Source organism: Myotis nattereri, assembly GCF_964212035.1.
Source record: "Myotis nattereri genome assembly, chromosome: 3".
Lineage (NCBI taxonomy): Eukaryota > Metazoa > Chordata > Mammalia > Chiroptera > Vespertilionidae > Myotis > Myotis nattereri.
Window position 1 is genome coordinate 135,838,567 of NC_138077.1, and position 11,991 is coordinate 135,850,557.

The 11,991-nt window shown below is 43.2% G+C and overlaps 1 pseudogene across 1 annotated transcript; it reads right to left on the minus strand.

Annotated features, from left to right (window-relative positions):
- Window positions 1-9,772: 9,772 nt before the first annotated feature.
- On the minus strand, window positions 9,773-11,436 carry LOC308517160 (elongation factor 1-alpha 1-like; annotated as a pseudogene). The gene has a single exon. The product of its transcript is annotated as an elongation factor 1-alpha 1-like (transcript).
- Window positions 11,437-11,991: the final 555 nt, after the last annotated feature.

Consider the following 11,991-nt stretch of genomic DNA (forward strand, 5'->3'; position numbering starts at 1 on the left):
CATTTCCCCTCAGCATGCTGGGCCTGGATGTTTTCTTTAGTGGAGAGATTTGGTCCTTAGGAGACCCCGGAGAGGACCAGGAAAGCACTGGTGTCTGCCAGCCCGAAATGCTTGGCAACGTTTAGAACTAACGTATAGTGTTGCAGGGCAGTAAGGTTATTTCTGATTCATAGAACCAAGTCTTGCTTCTGTGGAACATCATCTAAAGAGCGATATTTCACCACACAATTCCCGGTCAGGGAAGGCCCATTGTTTTATGTCTGCCATCCTGAGGGGCATGGCCTAGCTGTAAATGACACCATGAATATGCATGAAGGGAGGTCAGGCAGATGGCTCTGACATTAAAAAGAGATAAAAATCATCTTTAATGGATTTGACCATAGTTACTATAAGCAAGCACCTCCAAGTGATATACACAAGATAAAAGATGTATAAATGAGTTTTATAATATCCTTACCTCATTTAGTGCATTAAGTAAATTTCCACCCAATTAGAAGTGAGAGAAAATGTGTGCATTACTGTATGGCCCAGACCACTTCAGTGATGGCTGTTCCCTTTCTCCCTGTTCCGTTCCCCATAATGGATTCTGTTGAGTGTAAAATACTTGAACAGAAAACTGCTGAATTTTGGGGGAACATCATTTGGTTTTTATTCTAGCAATTATTGTATATGGTACTGAAGCATCCTTTTAAAGCTTGGAATGCGGATGATTCCAGTGAAGTTAATTCTTGAAACCAGATGTGAACTGAGAACAAATTGCACAGACTAAGAGAAAGGACCTGGGCCTAGTGTTGTCCAAAAAATGTCATCAAATATTGGAAGATCACAATGCACTGCACTGACTGGAAGAGAAGGGCTGGTTAAAGGGATATGCCATCCAATCTCTGATGTCAGACTGGGCAAGAGGGCTCATATGTAAAGCCAATTCTGGATGTGCAGGTCTGGATGTGCAATGTGATTGGGCACAAGGGGCTTGGTTCTGTAGCAGAGGACACCTGTTGACATGAGGGGAAGATCCAGTGGTGGAAATCAAGCCTGCAAAGAACCTGAAGACATCTGAGGAAGAATCCAGGCATGCAAGGTGCATGTTAGGAACCCAGACAATAAATAGCAGAGAGTCTGAATCAGATAAAAAAGCTTGAGTTCCAGGAATAGTGCCTGACATGGCATGCCCAGGCTGGGGGACAGAACCTTATTGCACAAAAAATGAGAAAAATCAAGTGATAATAGTACTAATCACAACAACTTTAATACACATGAATAACTAAGCTAACACGTACAGAGTAATCACCATGTACTTGGCTAAGTGCTTGATTCTTCAATTCTTTTTTAACAGAGGAGAAAGTGGAGGCCTATAGAGATGAGGTATATGTTCAAGGTGACACAATGCTAAGTGGCAGAGCTGGGATTTGAACTCAGATTTGTCTCATCCCCAAGTTCATGAGCTTTGGGATGACTCCTGACAGATTCTCCCTCCCCAATGTTCTGGGGAGACCTGAGCCCACAGCAGAGATGGAATATGGGTAGCCATCAAAAACAAATCAGCACTGCTCCCAAAATTAACATGATTAGATAAAAATGACTAAACACCCTGAATAGTAATCGCCAATCATGCTCAACATTGGTGAGGATCTTTATGAAGTCTATTTCGGTTCTGAGGATACATATAAAGCAATTAAAATATGAAGTGATATTGCTAGGGACTACATGATGGGAAGGGAACTCTCATACACCATTTGTTGTTGTCTCACACACCATTTGTGGGTTGAACTGTGTCCTCTCAAAAGATATGTTGAACGCCTAAGCCCTAGTAACCTATGAAAGTGATCTTATTTAGAAATAGGGTCTTTGCAAATGGAATCAAGTAAAGATGAGATTATATTGAATGGGGGTGGGCCCTAAATGCAAAGACTGGTGTCCTCAGAAGGAAAGAGAGATCAGGAGACATAGATACCTAGGGAAGAAGCCATGTGAAGATGAGGCTGAGAGGGGAGTTACACTGCTGTATACCAAGGAACGCCAAGGATTGCTGGCAACCTCCAGAAGCTGGAAGAAGCAAGGAGGTATTCTTCTCCTGCGGCCTTTTGAGGGAACATGGTGCTGCTGAAGTCTTGATTTAGAATGCTGGCTTCCAGACTGTAAGAGAATAAATTTCTGTTGTTTGGAGCCACCCAGTTTGTGGTAATTTGTAACTGCAGCCTCGATGAGCAGAGGTGAATTGATAAAATCTTCATGAAAACAACTCAATAGATGTATCAAAACCTTAAAAATTTATATTCTTAGGATTCCTATTCTTTTTAAAATATATATATATATATATATATTTTATTGATTTTTTTTACAGAGAGAAAGGGAGAGGGATAGAGAGTTAGAAACATCGATGAGAGAGAAACATCGATCAGCTGCCTCCTGCACACCCCCCACTGGGGATGTGCCTGCAACCCAGTACATGCCCTTGACTGGAATTGAACCTGGGACCCTTCAGTCCGCTCTATCCACTGAGGCAAACCAGTAAGGGCAGGATTCCTATTCTTAATAAACTATTCTAGAATGTTTTTTATAGACTGAGATATAGGAAACCTATTCACAATTAATTGTTGCATTATATGTAATATTTTTTTTTAAAAGGAAACAGCTTAATAGCTAATGAGAAGGAATGATTAAGTAGCTTATGGTATACCCATAGGATAAAATGTTATATAACCATTAAGACATTTAAAAAACAGTTTTTAGTAAAATGGGAAAATGTATGTTATAATCTTAAATGAAAAAATTAGGAAATAGAATATTCAATTCAATATGATCATAATTCTAAAATATGCATGGGGAAAACTGGATGGAAATATATCAAAAGATTAATGGTTATTATCTTTGGGTTTTGGGACTATAGGTGACATTTTTCTTTATGTCTTTCAGTATTTTAAAATTGCCTTTAATGAACATAGATTACTTTGTAAAATGAGAAAAAGGAGCTTATAAAGAAGACTTAGAGAAATTATTAGAAGGTTAAAAAGGAAATGTCAACTGAAAAGTCATATACAAAGAATGGAAATCTGTTATTATTTACACTGATGATACAATAGGGGTGAATAGTTTTTAATGACAGCAATTTTAATAATGAGTATATTTTCATAGAGGATTATAGCACCTTACAGGGCTTGCAATAAGCAAAACTCTTTCGTCGGACATTTATTATCTTATTTGGTAAGTTAAAATAGGTCTGTAAACATTAGGTATTGTTATACTTATTTTAAGGAGGACGTAGATCCAGGAATGTTCGTAGAACTAAGACTATAGGATGGAACTGAGTACCCAGGACTTACCGGCTCCCCTTCATTAGTGACTTGGCAGAAGCAGGCTGCCTCTTTTCTGCAAGCTTCTGCCCAGTTGGCCCAGGACTCCTCAACTACAAAATAAGGGGGATGCATGAAAGGTACTTTCTGCTTCCAAAATCCTAGGATCCTAAAACCTGGGAGTTCGTGAGAACTGGAGAATTGCCTTGACAGTTTTTAACTTTTGACCCCCCTGATTTCTTTCCAGACAAGATAAATTAAATCTCAATCTCTCCCTCTCTGCTTCCCCCTCCCCCTCTCCATTTCTGCTCCAAGCAGAAATTCCTGGACTACCCTCATCAGCAGAGCTGCATAGACATGGACTTCCTGTTTTGACAGCTGACCTCTCTTTTGCACAGAGGCTGTGGAAACACTGACACCTTCATCTGCCGTGATATATTGATGTGTCTCAGTGACAGGGTGCAGGGCCACATGGAATAGACTCCCAGCCTTTCTCTACGCTCCCTTGGTCCTGACGGCTTCTCATCAGACAGGCGCTCCCCAGTCTGGCTGCCTCCTCTCTCCTGCCTCCTGTTACCCAAATAATATAATCATAAAATTGAAAGACCCAAGGAGAGCTGGGTAAGTCAGCTCATCTAGTTCTCAGACTGCAGAAAGAATTGCCCCTAAATCACCCCAGCTTTCTTCCCTTGTTGAAGCTCTCGCCATGTGATAACCAATTCCAGGGCCAGGGGAAAAGGCATCAGAATATAAAGCAAGGGCTCCACTTTTCACATTCCATTTGTGCTTGACTATAAATTATGAAAGGCACTTTAATTCTGCGTCCCCGTTTCCAGCGGTACAGGGACTCTAATGGATTCATCTGAAATTACATTAGCTCCAGCCCCATCATTCTTGCTCTGTTTCACAAGCTTGCCTGGAGGAGGCTGATAAAGTGAGTTCTGCCAATCAGATCACTCGATTGCCTCAGGGGATAGCTTCAAGGGCTTCTGTCAAACCTCAGTATTCATTCATAAACATTTATTAAGTGCTTACTAAGTGCAAGGCAAAATCAAGGACCTTTAGTTTTCCTCCCTCCCTCTCTTTCCTCCTTCCCTCCTCTCTTTCTTCCTTTTTTGAAAAAAATATCGTTTGAGACCCTACTTATAGTGTGACAGACGCAGGGGAGATACAGTGACAAATTACAGACAGTCACTGTCAAGGAGGATCTCACAGCAGGTGGGGGCGAGAGGAGGGTAGACATATAAATAAACATGAAACAGCATGGTGGAGTGGAGGGGCACCTGATGTCAGTCAGACTGGCTGGGGGTGAAACCCTGCTCTGGCCCTCATCAGTCATGTAATCTTGTGACAGGGCATGCCAGTTCTTCAAGTTATTTCCTTACATGTAAAATAGAGATAATTATATCTCTCTCAAAGGGTGGGCATTAAAGGACATTATATATGTAAAGCATCTAATACAAAACCTGGATCATACTAGTTGTCAGTAAATATTCGTTTTCTTTCCTCTCAGATAATTACAGTATAACATGGCAAGTGTTAGGATAATCAGAGTTGTGTAGCCCTGGAGCAATAGAGAGGACTTAAGCTCTGAGCCTTTATCTATTCAGGGGCACAGTGGGGGTGACAGTGGGGTAGGCAGGCCATAGGGCACTAATGGCATGGGTTATGGGAGTTGAATGAGCTTCCAGGGCAGACAATGGCTCCATGGAGAAATTGGCTGATGTTTTGGTTTCATGCTAAGATTTATAAGCAATTCACTTGGTAGGTGGTATCCTTGAAAGAGAATAAACTCACTCCTTGAAGAATGAGTAGAAAGTCACAACTTGGCTGGGGCTGGGCAAAGAAAAATGCTTTTGAGGGTGATGGTCAAACTGTCTTTGGTCTCACCTCCTGAGTTTGTCAGCGTCCTTTAGAAGAATGAGCTTTAAGGAAGCAAACAAACAAATTAAAAGAAAAGACCTGGATCACAAGAGATGCTACTGGAAACTCCCTTTTGGGTTCTAACAGGGTTTAGGATGAGTTGGATGAGGACAGTTGCCCTCTGACCCATGATTACAGACCAAGCTAACGAGAGAGGTTTTGAGCTGCCCTCAGGATGGTGAAGGCAGAGGCTACCGGAATACCATCACCAAGGAGCCACAGAACCAGCTTTTGGGTAACAAAGAGAGTAGATGCTACAAAAAGTGGAAGCAAAAGACCAAGCTTCATGAAGTCTAGCTTCTGGTGGGACAATAAAACAACTTGGCCCCTACAGCTCCATTTGGTTCCTGAAGAAATCTCAGCTTCAGTCTCCATAAGACTTTGCTGTGCCACTCCGCAGGCTCCATGGGTTTGGTTCTTTGGCCTGGTATGTTGTTAAGGATCAATGTGATCCATTTCATTAGCCTTAAAAACAACCACCTATATAGTGTTGTCCTAAACTCAAATGCCCAACTTTTGTTGTTAGGAGCTGAGAGCAGGAGGCTCTCACTCAGATGATCCACATTTTCCCATTTTATCCTCAGGCTGCCAAGGTACAGAGAAACCTGTGTTACATGTGAAGGTCTGAGTACCAGAGAGATCTGACTGCTTGAGGGGACCAGAAGAAAGGCTCTTAAATGAGCTTCAATTTTTGATAAGCCTGATAAAAGATGGTAGTTTGGATAGGCATGAAGAGAGATGGGACATGTCCTAGCAGGGCAAGACTCCAGCATGTACAAAGGCATGGAAGTATGAAAGGTCATGTATGGGAAGAAAGCTGTTCTGTGTGTCTTGGGGTGTGGGTGGTGGGAGGGAAGGCAGGGAAGGTGAGTTGGGCCAGACTATGAAAGACCCTGAACACACCTGCTTTATTCTGGAGATAATGAGACACTAGGGGTGGCTTTTCGTCAGAGGAGTTATGTGACTAGTTTTCCATTTGACAAGGTAACACTGGCAGTAACAAGGAGGACTGGGTATTGTTGGTGGCCCCTACAGAAGGTAGAAAGACCACTTTGAAGCTAATGAAACAATTTTTTTTTTATGTTAGGTATTTTTTTAAATATATTTTTTATTGATTAAGATATTACATATGTGTCCTTGTCCCCATGTTACCCTCTACCCCCCCCCACTCATGCCCCCCCCCCTCCCCCGTTGTCCGTGTCCATTGGTTAGGCCTATATGCCTTCATGTAAGTCCTTTGGTTGATCTTTCCTCCTTACCCCCACCCCCCCCACCCTCCCTCCAAAGCCTGACAGTCCAATCAATGCCTCTCCTTCTCTGGATCAGTCCTTGTTCATCAGTTTATGCTGTTCATTATATTCCACAAATGAGTGAGATCATGTGGTATTTATCTGCTCTTCAGTTCCATCCATGCTGTGGCAAATGGTAAGAGTTCCTTTTTCTTCTTCCTCTTCTTAAAGAATACCTTTCAGCATTTCATATAATGCTGATTTGGTGGTGATGAACTCCTTTACCTTTTTCTTATCTGTGAAGCTCTTTCTCTGACCTTCTATTCTGAATGATACCTTTGCTGGATAAAGTAATCTTGGTTGCAGGTTCATGCTATTCATCACTTTGAATATTTCTTGCCACTCTCTTCTGGCCTGCATGGTTTCTGTTGAGAAATCAGCTGACAGTCGTATGGGTACTCCCTTGTAGGTAACTGACTGTCTTTCTCTTGCTGCTTTTAAGATTCTCTCTTTGTCTTTTGCTCTTGGCATTTTAATGATGATGTGTCTTGGTGTGGTCCTCTTTGGATTCCTTTTGTTTGGGGTTCTCTGCGCTTCCTGGACTTGTAAGTCTATTTCTTTGACCAGGTAGGGGAAGTTTTCTGTCATTATTTCTTCAAATAGGTTTTCAATTCTTGCCCTCTCTCTTCTTCTGGTACCCCTATAATTCTGATGTTGGTACGCTTGAAGTTGTCCCAGAGGCTCCTTACACTATCTTCATATTTTTGGAATCTTTTTTCTTTTTTCTTTCTCGGTTGGGTATTTTTTGTTTCTTTGTATTTCAAATCTTTGACTTGATTCTTTTTTTTTTTTAATTTATTGCTTAAAGTATTACAAAGGGTATTACATATGTGTCCATTTTATCCCCCTGCCCTAGACAGTCCCCTAGCCTCCCCTATCCCCCAGTGTCTTATGTCCATTGGTTATGCTTATTGACTTGATTCTTGGGATCCTCTTGTCTGCTGTTGGATCTCTGTAAATTATTCTTTATTTCAGTCAGTGTATGCTTAATTTCTAGTTGGTCCTTTTTCATGTCCTCCAGGGTCTCACTATACTTATTGAGGGACTCATTAAATTTATCGGCGGTTTCCATAAAGTTCGTGGCCTTGAACTCTATATCCAGTCGTTTGCTTTCCTCCATTTCTGCCATTTGTGACCTGTTTCTTTGTCTCCGCATTTTGGCTGCTTCCCTGTGTTGATAGAGTGGCTTTGTGTGCTAGGTGTCCTGTAGGGCCCAGTGGCTCAGCCTCCCCAGTTACCTGAGGTAGCTATGCCTTGGTTGTTGTAGGATCACTGGGAGGAATTGACCTCCAGGCCAATTGGCAGTGAGAATCAGCTGTGTCTGCAGTGGGAGAACTTCTGTGCTGAGACACCCTTCTGGGGCAAGACTTGCTTCAGTGGGGCTTTGGTGCTCACTGAGACTGCACCCTGAGTGTGTCCCTTATGGATCTGAGGAGTTGTGATCTGGATGGTCCCCCTCTGACCACTGGGTACAGTGGCTCTTGGATCTAAGGAGGTGCTAATTTAGCCTCTGCCTGAGGTTACACAGCAGGAACTATGAAGAGAACTGCAGATTCCCCTTCCTTTTTTTGGCCCTGATGAGGCTCAGCTGTGAAGCAATGCAAGCCACTGTGGGGCCTTGGGCCTTCTCTTGGAAGTTCTGGGTCTGTCTGGCCAGGCTGCAGTTAGGTATTTACAGGTTACAAAGGGCCGGGGCATTCATATGCAAAAGCCTCTGCTGCAGCCTGGGTGGGGCGGGGGCTCAAGGAATCAAAGGGCGGAGCAAGCGGCTATGGCGGAGCCTCAGCCCTGCCCTAAGGAGTTGCGAGTCTCAGTGTCCCGGTAACGGCTGCAAGCACCTCTGAGGGAAAGCCACCCTCAAGTTGGCCCGCTGCCAAACAGTCCAGTTTCTCCCCGTATGAGTCCTGGGTCCCCAGAGACTTCCCGGAACCGGAGTTCAGAGCCGTAGGGAGCTTGTGACATCCTCCGGATTCAAAAAGACAGCCGCGTCCTCAGGTGCCAGCCCTTTTCCGCGTGCGCGCTCGAGCCCCCTATCTCTGCACTTTACTTCCGCAGCTCCTCTGGCTCTCAGTGTGCTTTTCTTTCCTTCTAGTTGTAGAATTTACACTCAGCCATCCTTCCTGTAGTTCTGGATGATGTCCGTTTTGTGTTTTTGACGTGTTTTTCAATTTTTGTGGGAAGCAGCAATTTCCCGGTGTTTATCTATGCCGCCATCTTAGTTTCTCCGCTAATGAAACAATTTAGGTAGGACAGGATTAGAACCTGAACTGAGGAAGTGTCTCTGGAGGATGAAGAGGATGAAGACTGGGAGGTATTTAGAAAGTAGTGATGACCATGCAGTGAATGGCTTCATGTGGGGGCATGGAGAGGGGAAGCAGGAGGCAGATGGAGTCAACTAAGTGACGATGACTTTAGGCTTCTCAGTAAGGCAGCAGGAACTCAGTGGTTTCAAATCAAAGTAAGCATTTCAGGAGGAGGAACGGGTTCTGAGGGAGTGGTTGCTCTCACTCAGTTTGGGAAACACTGAGTTGGAGATGCTTTTAGGATATCACAGCAGAGATGCTGACAGCAGTTGGAAATACTGTTCTAGAAATCAGGGAGAGCTGGGAGCAGGAGATGTGAATTTGGAGGTAATTGGTGTGTATGTGGTTTAAGTCATGGGAAAACATGAGATCGTCAGGGAAGAGTACTGTGACGGTGATAGGACAAGAGGCTAAAACTGATCACGATGGGTATGCGAGGTGGTGGTCTGAATCTACAAGACACATTGTTTTGAAGAAAAAATAATGGATAAAGGCAAATTGAACTCTTTCAGCCTGCACTTTGTAAGGTTGAGCCCTTTGTCCTGTAGGTTTAGAAACTTGACTTTATTATTGCACAAAAGGAGTGAACTGCTCAAGATCTTAGAGTTTAATTTATACAATTAAACTCAAAATAATCTTTCTTTTTCTAAGCTAGAAAGGGGTTCTATTAATTTACAAGACTAAATGCAAAGAAGCACAGAAGTAATCAGGTACCAATTAAAAGGTATAATTCCAAAATTATATTGCTTTATGTAATATCTTGCTTCAAGGTAGAGATATTAAAATATTAGCATTCACTGTCTTCAACAGTATTCTCCAAAGGATATTCTATGGAATAGTAATGTGACTTAAAGCTCCCCAAAATACGTATGATGAAACTTAATAAATAAGCTAAATAAGTTTTATAAAACTTAAATCCTTCTCTTGGATGTTCACAAAGTACATTTTTTTTCTCATTAAAATTTGTAATTTTAATGGGTCTCAAAATTCTGTGACAGATTTTTGGTCATGTTGTTTCCATTAAAAAGTACTGATTTTAAAAACTAATAACTTAAAAACTGCGACACACACAAAAGAACCAAATGGTCCACAAAACATTCTCCTTTCCTTCTGAAGGTTTTACGATGCATTGTAATCATTAACCAGTCTTTTACTATTAAACTTAAATGGCCAATTGAGACAAACAGTTCTGAGACCGTTCTTCCACCATTGATTAAGACTGGGGTGGCGGGTGTTGGAAATAATATTCATTTAGCCTTCTGAGCTTTCTGGTCAGACTTGGTGACTTTGCCAGCTCCAGCTGCCTTCTTGTCCACTGCTTTGATGACACCTACAGCAACTATCTGTCTCATGTCACCAGCAGTGAAATGGCCCAGAAGAGGGTAGTCAGAGAAGCTCTCAGCACACATTGGCTTGCCAGGAATCATATCAACGATGGCAGCATCACCAGATTTCAAAAATTTGGGGCCATCTTCCAGTTTTTTCCCAGAAAGACGATCCATCTTCTCCTTCAGCTCAGCAAATTTGCAAGCAATGTGAGCTGTGTGACAATCCAGCACAGGTGCATATCCAGCACTGATCTGGCCTGGGTCATTCAGGATAATCACCTGAGCTGTGAAGCCAGCTGCTTCCATTGGTGGATCATTTTTGCTGTCACCAGCCACATTGCCACGGCGAACATCTTTGACAGACACGTTCTTGACATTGAAGCCCACATTGTCCCCAGGAAGAGCTTCACTCAAAGCTTCATGGTGCATTTCAACAGACTTTACTTCAGTTGCAACATTGACTGGAGCAAAGGTGACCACCATGTCAGGCTTGAGAACACCAGTCTCCACTCAGCCCACAGGGACAGTGCCAATACCACCAATTTTGTAGACATCCTGGAGGGGCAGATGCAGGGGCTTGTCAGTTGGACGAGTTGGTGGCAGGATGCAATCCAGGGCTTCAAGCAGCGTGGTTCCACTGGCATTGCCATCTTTACGGGTGACCTTCCATCCCTTGAACCAAGGCATGTTAGCACTTGGCTCCAGCATGTTCTCACCATTCCAACCAGAAGTTGGCACAAATGCTACTGTGTCAGGGTTGTAGCCTATTTTCTTAATGTAGGTGCTGACTTCTTTAACAATTTCCTCCTATCTTTTCTGGCTGTAGGGTGGCTCAGTGGAATCCATTTTGTTAACACCAACAATCAGTTGTTTCACACCCTGTGTGTGGGCCAGAAGGGCGTGCTCACAGGTCTGTCCATTCTTGGAGATACCTGCTTCAAATTCACCAACACCAGCAGCAACAATCAGGACAGCACAGTCAGCCTGAGATGTGCCCGTAATCATGTTTTTGATGAAGTCTCTGTGCCCTGGGGCATCAATGATGGTCACAAATACTTGCTGGTCTTGAATTTCCACAGGGAGATATCAATGGTAATACCTCGCTCCCGTTCAGCTTTCAGCTGAAGACCCAGGCACACTTGAAGGAGCCCTTCCCCATCTCAGCAGCCTCCTTCTCAAATTTCTCGCTGGTTCTCTTGTCGATGCCCCATTTGTAGATCAGGTGGCCAGTAGTGGTGGACTTGCCGGAATCTACGTGTCCAATGACGACGATGTTGATGTGAGTCTTTTCCTTTCCCATCTTGGGTTTGAGTTAGCGGTGGTTTTCAGGACACCTTTGTCCTCTCGCAGGTCTGGGCCCCACAAAGTACATTTTGGTTAAAACTTTAAGGAGTCCTAGAGTAAAAGAGCCTGCTCTGCTTTACCCAGCATTTCAAAATCCTTTGTCCATAGAACTCTCCCCCTATATACCAGCTCTCATTTCTGGCCTGGCATGTTCTGTCTAATGAATAACTCCTCTTGGCTGTATAACAGACATCTTATACTTGACATGTTGAGAAACAGATGCTTGACATCTGCCTCTCCAAGGCTACTTCTCATCTTCTTCATCTTCGTAAATGGTAACCTCACTTTCTAGTTTCCTGGTCCCCAAATCTTGGAAGTTTCTCTTTTTCTAACACATCACATACAAAAATAAGCAAGTCCTATTGGCCCAAATCTGACCACTTCTCACCAGTTCCACTTCAACCATTGTAGTCCAAACTGCCACCATCTTCCTCCTGGGTTGTTGATGTCACCACTTAACTCATCTCCCTGTTCCCACCTTGCTCCTATTGTCTACTTTCCATACCACAGT